At 38.4% G+C, this 13,802-nt stretch overlaps 1 protein-coding gene across 3 annotated transcripts in view; it reads left to right on the forward strand.

Annotated features, from left to right (window-relative positions):
• The window catches only part of TEX11 (testis expressed 11), a 483,245-nt gene that overhangs the window by 271,456 nt on the left and 197,987 nt on the right, over positions 1–13,802 (forward strand). The window lies entirely within an intron of this gene.

Here is a 13,802-nt window from a genome sequence, read left to right on the forward strand (position 1 = left end):
CTAGAAGAAAGAGTAACTCAGAAACAGAACCGCAAAGATCAGAGGGTCCTCCTCTACCATTCAGCAAATTACTGATCAATACATGCTAAGAAACTATCTGAGTCAGGGGAAAAAAACAACTGAAAATATTAGATGGAACAGTGCCCAGCACTCATACAAGGCTGAGAATAGAGCCTGTTCTTACTAACTAGACTGGAAAGCTCTACTTCATGGGAAAATGGGTAAAGATCTCAGAAGAGTCTTGTTTCACCAGGTGGCATAATTAGTCTTAGACTGAGCACTGTTCCAGACCTACCTGAAAAATCATAAAAGCATGACCTCAAAGAATTAAAATTTACCCCAAGAACTTTATTTCCTGGAGTAGAGAGCTCCAGCATATTTGTAGAAATACAAAACTCTCTAGCCCCAAAATTCGTAGTGACTGAAATTCAATAAAAAATTACCAATCATGCAGAGAGATAGGAAAACACAACTTACAATGACCAGTTTAAGCAATCATTTGACACAAACCCAGCACTAATACAGAAATTAAACTTAGAAGGAAAGGACATAGTAATATAGCTATTACAATTGTATCCCACACCTTCAGAAAGTTAAATAGAGGTATGAAAAATATGAAATGACCCAAATCAAGCTTCTAGATGTGAAAACTGTAATGTCTAGGATGAAAAATATATGATATCAAATTAGACACTGCACAAGAAAATATTATTGAACTTGAAAGCATATGAATAGACTATCCAAAATGAAACACACAGAGGAAAAGAAAACCTAAAAAGAGTTTTAAAGTAAAAGAATTAAAAGAACATTAGTGAACTATGGGACTTCAGGTGACTTCATTTGTGAATAGTTGGAATCCTCACCAAAAGAAGGAAAAATGCATAATTATTTCAAGAAATAATGCTTGAAAACATTCAAATCTTAATGAAAACTAAAAACCCACAAATTTAAGATGCTTACCAAATCCCAGACATAAAAAACACAAAACTACACCAAAGCTAATAATAATGATTGATTAAAAAAGAATGATAAAAAGAATATCTATTAAAAATGATATATTAGGTCTAGAGGAACAAATAAAGAACATCAAATTTCTCATCAGAAGCAATGCAAGCAAGAACACAATGAAACAACATCTTTAAATAATAAAAGAAAAAAATTGTCAACCTAGAATTCATACTAGACACAAACATTCGAAAGCTGAAAAAATTCAGCACCCAGAGACTCACACTATAAAGAAGTACTTCAAGCAGAAGGAAACTGAAACCAAATGGAAACTTAGATCAGTAAAAAAGCAATGGAGAGGGCGGGCCATGGTGGCTCAGCAGGCAGAGTTCTCACCTGCCATGCCGTTTCCTGGTACCTATCCATGTGAAAAAAAAAAAAAAAAGCAATGGAGAATTCTGGGAATATGGCGGAACAGTATAGATCACGTTAAACCTGCTCCAAAGAACAGCTAGAGAAGAGATGGAATGGTGACTGAGATGGCAATTGCAGGGTGTAAGTGACCTGGGAGATTCTCCTGCACTACATAGAATGGCTCTGGTTGCAAAAGCTGAGGAACTGAGAATCAGAGAACTGGAGACTGTCCGGCTGGTGCAAACAGCCTAACGCAGAAGCCCAGAGCCCTCAGGAGTGTACCGAGGGGGAGACGGGGACTAGGAAAGTAAGCCAAGCTGTGTTCCTTGAACACGCTACCCTCACAAGCACAGCCCCGTGACCCGCAACTGATCCCATACCCCAAATCCCAGACACCTGAGCCCCTTCACCCACCTCCACTCCTGCATTCCAAGAGCCCCCACCTGCCAACTCCTCATGTGCAGACCCACCCCAATAGCACGCACGCCTGCCTCAGCCCAACCCACCTCTCCTGTGCAAGGGCAGTCTTGCCTGGCCCCTCCCAAGCCCTACCTCCCAGTCCCTGCCCCTGGAGGCAGTTGCCAGTGCATAAAGCCTGTGGGTGCTTACCTCCATACCCAGGCCATACCTGTTCCCTGCCTGTACAGTCTCACAGCCCCCTGCCCCCGAAATCTGCACATGGGTACATCACTTTATGGCACTCCCAGATCTGCACAAGCACACAATCCCCAGTCACACCCCCCAGCACTGGGAAAGCACTGACCTGTGCAGCTAGGCCACATCCACCCCCAGCCCATATAGGAGTAACACCGACCTGCTGCCCTAACTCTGTGCATGTGCCCAAAAGGCCCCATGCCCTACACCAGCGCACACCACGGCCTCTCCCCTAGAGTCATGCACCCACACAGCCACATCCTTCCCTGCCACTGGACATACATGCTTCCCTGCCGCTGGGCACCAGCACAGCATCCTCAACCCATGCCTATACCTGTGCTGCAATGTATCACTGCATTGTTGTGCCCTGCCCCACACCCAGCATGGTGCTCCACATCCATCCCACAGATAGAAGGCTTTAGACTACTGAAGGAAATCAACTTCCAAAGTAAAGCAATCAAAATATTCACATGCCATGAAGACAACAGAAGATCACACACATATCATGATGTAGACACATATAGCCCAACCTAACAACCAAATTAAAAGACCAGAGGAGACACAGACGTTGGAGCAACTAATAAAGATGTTTGTATAACTCTACTAATAAAATAAGTGGGATGGCTAATAACATAAAGGTGATCAAGAAGACACCAGAAGAGCATAAAGAGGAATTTGAAAGAATCAATAGAAAAATGGCAGATATCACAGAAATTAAAGATGCTGTAGACCAAATAAACATCCTAGAAACACAAACAACAGATTTGAAGAGCCAGAAGAAAGAATAAGTGAACTAGAGGTCAGGACATCTAATTTTGAACACTCAAAACAGAAAATGGCAAAAAGAAAAGATGGAAAAATTTGAATTGGATGTCAAGGAAATGATGGACAAAACAAAGTGTATCAATATAAGAATCATTGGTGTCCCAGAAAGAGAAGAGAAGAGTAAAGGGCTAGGAAGATTAGGGGAGGATGTAGTGGGGGGAAACTTCTCAACCCTTATAAAAGACATAAATATACAAGTCAAAGAAGCCCAGTGAACTCCAAATAGGACAAATCCAAATAGACCTTCCTCAAGACACATACTAATCAGTCTGTCAAATGTTGAAGAGAAGCAGAAAATCCTGAAAGCGGCAAGAGAAAAACAATCTGCTACATACAGGGGAAACCACATAAGACTGAGTTCAGACTACTCAACTGGCACCATGGAGGCGAGAAGGCAGTGGTATGAAATATTTAAGATCTTGAAAGAGAAATACTTCCAGCCAAGAATTCTGTACCCAGCCAAATTGTCCTTGAAAACTGAGGGAGAGATTAAAATTTTCACAGACAAAGCAAATCCTGAAAGAATTTGTCAACAAGAGACCAGCCCTACATGAAATACTAAAGGGAGTTCTGATGGCTGAAAAAAAAAAATACAGAAGAGGGAGGTCTGGAGGAGGGCACAGAATTGAAGAGTACCAGTAAGGGTAACTCAAAGGATAATAAGTGAGGGAAAAGAATATATAGATTGGACAAATAAAATCCAAAAGATAAAATGGTTGATTCAAGAAATGCCTTTTCAGTAATGACTTTGAATTTTAATGGACTTAACTTATCAATTAAAAATACAGATTGGCAGAACTGGTAAGAAATATAATTGGTAAGAAATATAATCCAGCTATATGCTGCTTACAAGAAACTCATCTTTGACACAATAGATTGAGAGTGAAATGATGGAAAAAGATGTTCCACATAAGTTGTAACCAAAAGAAAGAAGGACCAGCTATACTAATATCAGGCAAAATTAAACTTTAAATGTAAAGACATAAGAGACAACAAAGGACACTATATATTAATAAAAGGGACAATTGACCAAGAGGAAATAACAATCATAAATATTTATGCTCATAAATATTTATGCTCCCAATCAAGGAGCTCCAAAGTACATGAGACAGACATTGGCAAAACTGCAGGGAGTGATAGATGTTTCAACAATAATACTAGGAGACTTCAATATACCACTCTCCCCTGTAGATAGAACAACCAGACAGAAGATCAACAAGGAAATAGAAAAATTAAACAACTTAATAAATGAATTAGACCTAACAGACATATATAGGTCATTATACCCCAAAACACCAGGATATACCTTCTTCTTTAGTGCTCATGGAACATTCTCCAGGATAGATCACATGCTGGGGCACAAATCAGGTCTTCACAAATTTTAAAACATTGAAATTATTCAAACCGTTTCTCTGACCACAATAGAATGAAGCTGGATATCAATAACCAGCAAAGAATGAGAACTTTCACAAATATATGGAGATTAAATAACACACTCTTAAACAATCAGTGGATCAAAGAAGAAATTGCTAGAGAAATCAGTAGCTATCTGGAGATGAGTGAAAACAAGAGTACAACATATCGGAACTTATGGGATGCAGCAAAGGCTGTACTGAGAGGGAAATTTATTGCCCTAAATTCCTATATTAATAAACAAGAAAGAGCAAAATTGAGACTTAACTGCCCACTTGCAGGAACTTGAGAAAGAACAACAAACTAACCCCAAAGCAAACAGAAGAAGAGAAATAAAGTTTAAAGCAGGGTTAAGTGAATGGGAGAACAAAAGAACAATAGAATGAATCCATAAAACCAAAAGTTGGTTCTTTGAGAAAATCAGTAAAATTGATGGGCCACTAGCAAGACTGATGAAGAAAAAAGAGAGAGGACGCAAATAAACAAAATCAGAAATGAGAAGGGGTACATTACCACAGATCCTGAAGAAATAAAAGAAACCATAAGAGGATACTATGAACAACTACATGTCAACAAACTAGACCACTTACATGAAATGGACAAATTCAGGGAAAAAGTAATGGATATTAAAGCAATTGATGGAGATCATGGTGGTATCTGCCTAGGACTCTCTGCCCCGGAGCTGCTGGTCAGAGCCAATGTCACAGTGCCTTCACTGCCTGTCTACTCCGTGAGTAACTCTGCCAGAGCAGCCTTATGTACTTTTTTTTTTAACATGGGCAGGCACTGTAAATCGAACCCAGGATTCCGGCATGGCAGGCAGGAACTCTGCCACTGAGCCACCATGGCCCACCCCTTATGTACTTTTATTAAAGTGATTTTTATATAATTTTGACCAAGATGAGAGGATAAGATACTTCAGGGTACTGTTACCCAGAGAATCTTTTAACATCTAGTGAAACTGGCAGAGCCATCTTCCTCAAAAGTCTGGAAAATGGTTAAAGGGTTGCAAGAGCTATATGGATACTGAATTAAACAGATTTATAAATGGTAGGATTCAAGTCAATAGGCCAAGCCCTTGATCTTGAGCCTTGCTCTTATGAAGCTTATTTATGTAATGGAGAAGCTTAGCCTACTTATGATTATGCATAAGAGTTACTTCCAGAAAACCTGTTTTTTTTGCTCAGATGTGGCCTCTTTCTCTCTGGGCCCATCTCTGCAAGTGAAATCATTACCCTCCCCCTACACGGGACATGATACACAGGGATCAAACTCTCCTTGGTAGTATGGAACATGACTCTCAGAGATAAGCCTGGGCCCTGGCACCGTGGACTTGACAATGCCTTCCTGATCATGAACGGGGAAAGAAGTGTAACAAATAAGGTATCAATAGTTGAGAGAGTTCAAATAGAGTTGAGAGGCTACTTTGGAGGCCACTCTAATGCAAGCTTCAGCTAGACATTGCTACTTATCGTAGTTTGCCAAACCTCAACCAAAACCATTCCTGCCAACCCTAAAGAACACCTAGGACTTTATCTGAGATTCTGCAAAGATTCCATGCACTATGGTTACTTTCCAGAATCCTACAACCTCCTATTGGGTTCTTAGGCCAGATAAATCCTGAAATCCAGAGGGGCCATCCTCTCCAGAACATCAACTAGTTCCATCCCTGCAGCCCATATTATCATCAGTTCTTTCCAACATGAAAAAGTGAGAATTGACATAGTCCAAATACCCCTAAAGTTTGGGAGAAAGATCAAAGGAGAAGGTGGGAGATATAACAGAGAAAATAGGATTTAACCAATGAGTATAATTGCTGAATCATTATATGGATATTTCTTTTAGTCTTGGGGCAGCTAGAAGTAAAAACCTAAAATCATGGAATTGTAATCCATGCCAAACTCTGAAATCTGTTCTACAAGTGATTGTTGTAGTGTGCTTTTAAATTTATTATTTTTTTATATATGTTATTTTTTGCCATTAAAGAAAAACTGAAAAAAATGGCAGAAGAATTTTGCGTATAACCTGGTGATTCCCTGGAACTTCAGGTATCTATGTGACACCTGAGACTCAGAGCTAGATTTCTGCAGCTGTGAAAGTCAGATTTACCTCATATAGCAATTGTCAAAAAAAAAAAAATACTGAAAAAGAGATCGGACTCAATTAGAAATATAAATGAAGCTGATTGGTAAAGACTAAGGTAAATCAGACTAAAGGGTAAAGGAAGATATTGACAATATTTTAAAACTTCAACTTTTTTCTCTCCTTTTTAAATAAATACACTTTATATTTTAGAGAAGTTCTAGGTTTACAAAAAAAGTGAGAGTTCCCTTCACCCCCACCTTCACCCCCACACACACAAAAACAGTTTTACCTATTGTTAACATCTTGCATTACTGTGGTAAAGCTTCAACTTTTCTGTGACCAAAGGAAGAGATGTTCATTTGGTGCAAAATTTTTATTTTTGGTAGCACATTATCTAATCTAACTTGTATATTCAGCATATTTGAACATCATAATTACTTGGAACCTCAAATAGGAAGTGAAGTCTTGTTGGTTCCTGCAGGTAAGTTGATGCCCTGATACATCCCACAGTAATCTGGGCAGAAGATAAAACTATTTGCAAAGTCCCCTTGAGGGACTGGTGAAAAATATGGAAATATTAAACTTTCCTACCTGAGAAGACCTGATATACTTGCAAACATTTGGGACTGTCAATTTAGCCAAGCCCTTGATCTTAGGGCTTGCCTTTATGAAACTTGTTCCCAAAAAAGAGAAGCTAAGCCTACTTAAGATTATGCCTATGAGTCACCTCCAGAGACCCTCTTTTGTTGCTCAGAAGTGGCCTCTCTCTCTTAATCCAACTCTCCAGGTGAACACACTGCCTTCCCCCCATGTGGGGCATGATTTCTAGGGGTGTAAATCTCCCAGGCAATGTGGGACATGACTTTCGGGGATGAGCCTGGCCCTGGCATTGTGGGGTTGAGAAAGCCTTCTTGACCAAAAGGGGGAAGAAAAATGAAGCAAGATAAAATTTCAGTGGCTGAGAGATTTCAAATAGAGCTGAGAGATCATTCTGGAGGTTATTCTTCTGCAGTATATATATATATATATATCCTCTTTCAGTTTTTGATGTATTGGAGTAACAAAACGGAAATACCTGAAACTGTTGAACTGTAGTCCAGTAGCCTTGATTCTTGATGATTGTATAGCTGTATAACTTTTATGGTGTAATTGTGTGACTGTGAAAACCTTGTGACTGACACTCCCTTTATCCAGTATATGGACAGATGAATAAGAAAGTAAAGACTAAATAAATAAATAAATAATAATGGGCATGGGAGTTTGGGGGTGTTCTTTTTTACTGTTATTTTTGTTTCTATTCTTATTTTTTATCTTTTTTTGGAGTAATGAAAATGTTCAAAAATCTATTATGATGATGAATGCACAGGTACATGATGATACTGTGAACCACTGACTGTATACTTTGGATGATTGTATGGTATGTGAATATATAATATATCTCAATAAATTGCATTTAAAAATTGTAGGAGATCGCTTCTCAGCCTTTTGGCTAAGATCAAGTATAAAAATGGTAGGAGAAACTTGTGGTGCCCTTTCTAGCCTCTCCCTTATCCACATGTACTGGAGTATGGAGCCTCCCTGTACTCCCATTGTGGGACCCTGGATTATCCCAAAGGGAGCATAATAACCCCTAAGTGCATATTGTGTACATGTATATCAGTGACAGACTGTTTGGTGGGAGCTTAAAGACTAAACCAAGAAACTCTTCTCCAGTTTGCCCTCTCAGAGCTTGCCCTACAGGTACAAACAGCGTGAAGATAGCTAAAGCAGTGTAAGAAAACACTAAGTCAAACTGGCCTGGGCCAAAATATTACCTGCTTTAAGATACAGAGCACCCACAAGAGGGAAAAGGTCTATTTCATAGGGAGTAGAGGAGGAATTTGAATTCCTTGGGTACAAGCCCAAGACAAGACTCAGGCTCAGAAAAGCAAGGAGGACCCTGCACTTCCGATTCACCTTGGAATGATCTTGATCAGAGGGCTGAATGCCAAAGGAAGGTACTAGCCAAAGCAATGCCAATTTGCAAAGACTTTGAAAGGTGTTTTTTTTGGATTGGATGGTTGGTTTTTGTTAGCTCCTGGCACTCAAGGAATTCTGTGTCGTGTTAGAAGCTTGATAGAAACTTAAGGAACACACAGTTCAAGTATTAAATCCTCAAGGAAACATATTATAATATTAAAATGTAAAGAGAGCCCACACAGACAGAAACCTTTGGAGATGAAGAAGGAATATGCCCCCAGGGGAGCTTCATGAAGCAAGAAGCTGGGAGAGAAAGCTAGCAGAGGTCACCATGTGCCTGTCTGGCTGAAAGAGAAGCCGTGAACTTCATTGGCCTTTCTTGAGTGAAGTGGTCATGATGCTCGTCCTTTATTCTATCCAGAGTATTAAATGCTCCTACACAGCTGCATTCTCATCGCATGATCACTATGATGATGCAACAGGCAAAGGACAAGATCTTGCTCTGCCATTGACTATGGAGGCAACTGAACAATCTCTAAACTGTGAAGATCTGGATCTTCTTCTTTCCCTGAATTGAGCAACCTCTTGACAGGGAGAAAATTACCAAAAAGGACTAGGAAACTGTGTATACAAATGGAAAATGCCTAGGAAACTCTGACCCACTATTAGCAGTAACCAGATCAGAAGAGACTGACCCACTACCTGCAATAAGTAGTTCAGGAAGCTGATCATTGTCTACAGCAAACATTCCAGGAAGTCAAACAACAATCTCTATAACAATTGACCCAAAATATCCAGGACTTGATCAATAATTGACACTTTCCCTATTTTTGCCCTACGTTCAACTTAGGACCAACTAGAAAAGGCAAAATATGCTCCTTTGACCAATCACAGAAGATGTCCCACTACCAGGTAGCTCACTTTCAGCTCCCCCTACCAGCAGCCTCCAATCAGAACACACCTAGAGTCTTCCCTTCTTTGTAATGTAAAGCTTTCCCACTCCCCTGCCTGCTTTGAGTCTCTGCCAAACACAGCTGATAGGAGCTGACTCCTTTGTATAGCATCCTCTGAAGAAAAAGCCTTTGTTCTTCTATGGGTGCTCTCATCTGTTTCCACAAGTCCATGCCCCTTCTTTTGATCTCCAGTATCGCTAATTCAAGGTTTTTTTTTTGTTTGTTTGTGTTTTTTAATTAACGGAAAAAAAGAAATTAACCCAACATTTAGAGATCATACCATTCTACATATGCAATCATTAATTCTTAACATCATCACATAGATGCATGATCATCATTTCTTAGTACATATGCATTGGTTTAGAAGAACTAGCAACATAACCGAAAAAGATATAGAATGTTAATATAGAGAAAAAATAAAAGTAATAATAGTAAAATCAAAACAAAACAAAACAAAACAAAACAAAAACCTATAGCTCAGATGCAGCTTCATTCAGTGTTTTAACATGATTACTTTACAATTAGGTATTATTGTGCTGTCCATTTTTGAGTTTTTGTATCTAGTCCTGTTACACCGTCTGTATCCCTTCAACTCCAATTGCCATTATCTTACCCTGTTTCTACCTCCTGCCGGACTCTGTTATCAAGGACATATTCCAAATTTATTCTCGAATGTCTGTTCACATCAGTGGGACCATACAGTATTTGTCCTTTAGTTTTTGGCTAGACTCACTCAGCATAATGTTCTCTAGGTCCATCCATGTTATTACATGCTTCATAAGTTTATCCTGTCTTAAAGCTGCATAGTATTCCATCGTATGTATATACCACAGTTTGTTTAGCCACTCTTCTGTTGATGGAGATTTCGGCTGTTTCCATCTCTTTGCAATTGTAAATAACGCTGCTATAAACATTGGTGTGCAAATGTCCGTTTGTGTCTTTGCCCTTAAGTCCTTTGAGTATATTGCCAGCAATGGTATTGCTGGGTCATATGGCAATTCTATATTCAGCTTTTTGAGGAACCGCCAAACTGCCTTCCACAGTGGTTGCACCATTTGACATTCCCACCAACAGTGGATAAGTGTGCCTCTTTCTCCGCATCCTCTCCAGCACTTGTCATTTTCTGTTTTGTTGATAATGGCCATTCTGGTGGGTGTGAGATGATATCTCATTGTGGTTTTGATTTGCATTTCTCTAATGGCCAGGGACATTGAGCATCTCTTCATGTGCCTCTTGGCCATTTGTATTTCCTCTTCTGAGAGGTGTCTGTTCAAGTCTTTTTCCCATTTTGTAATTGGGTTGGCTGTCTTTTTGTTGTTGAGATGAACAATCTCTTTATAAATTCTGGATACTAGACCTTTATCTGATATATCATTTCCAAATATTGTCTCCCATTGTGAAGGCTGTCTTTCTACTTTCTTGATGAAGTTCTTTGATGCACAAAAGTGTTTAATTTTGAGGAGTTCCCATTTATTTATTTCCTTCTTCAGTGCTCTTGCTTTAGGTTTAAGGTCCATAAAACCGCCTCCAGTTGTAAGATCCATAAGATATCTCCCAACATTTTCCTCTAACTGTTTTATGGTCTTAGACCTAATGTTTAGATCTTTGATCCATTTTGAGTTAACTTTTGTATAGGGTGTGAGAGATGGGTCTTCTTTCATTCTTTTGCATATGGATATCCAGTTCTCTAGGCACCATTTATTGAAGAGACTGCTCTGTCCCAGGTGAGTTGGCTTGACTGCCTTATCAAAGATCAAATGTCCATAGATGAGAGGGTCTATATCTGAGCACTCTATTCGATTCCATTGGTCGATATATCTGTCTTTATGCCAATACCATGCTGTTTTGACCACTGTGGCTTCATAATATGCCTTAAAGTCAGGCAGCGCGAGACCTCCAGCTTCGTTTTTTTTCCTCAAGATGTTTTTAGCAATTCGGGGCACCCTGCCCTTCCAGATAAATTTGCTTATTGGTTTTTCTATTTCTGAAAAATAAGTTGCTGGGATTTTGATTGGTATTGCATTGAATCTGTAAATCAATTTAGGTAGGATTGATATCTTAACTATATTTAGCCTTCCAATCCATGAACACGGTATGCCCTTCCATCTATTTAGGTCTTCTGTGATTTCTTTTAGCAGTTTTTTGTAGTTTTCTTCATATAGGTTTTTTGTAGTTTTCTTTATATAGGTTTTTTGTCTCTTTAGTTAAATTTATTCCTAGGTATTTTATTCTTTTAGTTGCAATTGTAAATGGGATTCGTTTCTTGATTTCCCCCTCAGCTTGTTCATTACTAGTGTATAGAAATGCTACAGATTTTTGAATGTTGATCTTGTAACCTGCTACTTTGCTGTACTCATTTATTAGCTCTAGTAGTTTTGTTGTGGATTTTTCGGGGTTTTCGACGTATAGTATCATATCATCTGCAAACAGTGATAGTTTTACTTCTTCCTTTCCAATTTTGATGCCTTGTATTTCTTTTTCTTGTCTAATTGCTCTGGCTAGAACCTCCAACACAATGTTAAAAATAGTGGTGATAGTGGACATCCTTGTCTTGTTCCTGATCTTAGGGGGAAAGTTTTCAATTTTTCCCCATTGAGGATGATATTAGCTGTGGGTTTTTCATATATTCCCTCTATCATTTTTTTTTCTTTTTTTTTTATTAATTAAAAAAAGAATTAACAAAACAATTAGAAATCATTCCAATCTACATGTACAATCAGTAATTCTTAATAACATCACATAGTTGCATATTCATCATTTCTTAGTACATTTGCATCGATTTAGAAAAAGAAATAAAAAGACAACAGAATAAGAATTAAAACAATAATAGAAAGAAAAAAAACAAAAAAAACAAAAACAAAAAACCTATACCTCACATGCAGCTTCATTCAGTGCTTTAACATAATTGCATTACAATTGGGTAGTATTGTGCTGTCCATTTCTGAGTTTTTATATCCAGTCCCGTTGTACAGTCTGTATCCCTTCATCTCCAATTATCCCTTCTCTTTTTTTTAATTAACGGAAAAAAAGAAATTAACCCAACATTTAGAGATCATACCATTCTACACATGCAATCATTAATTCTTAACATCATCACATAGATGCATGATCATCATTTCTTAGTACATTTGCATTGGTTTAGAAGAACTAGCAACATAACCGAAAAAGATATAGAATGTTAATATAGAGAAAAAAATAAAAGTAATAATAGTAAAATCAAAACAAAACAACACAAAACAAAACAAAAACCTATAGCTCAGATGCAGCTTCATTCAGTGTTTTAACATGATTACTTTACAATTAGGTATTATTGTGCTGTCCATTTTTGAGTTTTTGTATCTAGTCCTGTTGCACAGTCTGTATCCCTTCAGCTTCAATTACCCATTGTCTTACCCTGTTTCTAACTCCTGCTGAACTCTGTTACCAATGACATATTTCAAGTTTATTCTCGAATGTCCGTTCACATCAGTGGGACCATACAGTATTTGTCCTTTAGTTTTTGGCTGGATTCACTCAGCATAATATTCTCTAGGTCCATCCATGTTATTACATGGTTCATAAGTTTATCTTGTCTTAAAGCTGCATAATATTCCATCGTATGTATATACCACAGTTTGTTTAGCCACTCTTCTGTTGATGGAGATTTTGGCTGTTTCCATCTCTTTGCAATTGTAAATAATGCTGCTATAAACATTGGTGTGCAAATGTCCGTTTGTGTCTTTGCCCTTAAGTCCTTTGAGTAGATACCTAGTAATGGTATTGCTGGGTCGTATGGCAATTCTATATTCAGCTTTTTGAGGAACCGCCAAACTGCCTTCCACAGTGGTTGCACCCTTTGACATTCCCACCAACAGTGGATAAGTGTGCCTCTTTCTCCACATCCTCTCCAGCACTTGTCATTTTCTGTTTTGTTGATAATGGCCATTCTGGTGGGTGTGAGATGATATCTCATTGTGGTTTTGATTTGCATTTCTCTAATGACCAGGGACATTGAGCATCTCTTCATGTGCCTCTTGGCCATCCGTATTTCCTCTTCTGAGAGGTGTCTGTTCAAGTCTTTTTCCCATTTTGTAATTGGGTTGGCTGTCTTTTTGTTGTTGAGATGAACAATCTCTTTATAAATTCTGGATACTAGACCTTTATCTGATATATCATTTCCAAATATTGTCTCCCATTGTGAAGGCTGTCTTTCTACTTTCTTGATGAAGTTCTTTGATGCACAAAAGTGTTTAATTTTGAGGAGTTCCCATTTATTTATTTCCTTCTTCAGTGCTCTTGCTTTAGGTTTAAGGTCCATAAAACCGCCTCCAGTTGTAAGATCCATAAGATATCTCCCAACATTTTCCTCTAACTGTTTTATGGTCTTAGACCTAATGTTTAGATCTTTGATCCATTTTGAGTTAACTTTTGTATAGGGTGTGAGAGATGGGTCTTCTTTCATTCTTTTGCATATGGATATCCAGTTCTCTAGGCACCATTTATTGAAGAGACTGCTCTGTCCCAGGTGAGTTGGCTTGACTGCCTTATCAAAGATCAAATGTCCATAGATGAGAG

The sequence above is a fragment of the Tamandua tetradactyla genome, chromosome X (genome assembly GCF_023851605.1).
Source record: "Tamandua tetradactyla isolate mTamTet1 chromosome X, mTamTet1.pri, whole genome shotgun sequence".
NCBI classification, from domain to species: Eukaryota; Metazoa; Chordata; class Mammalia; order Pilosa; family Myrmecophagidae; genus Tamandua; species Tamandua tetradactyla.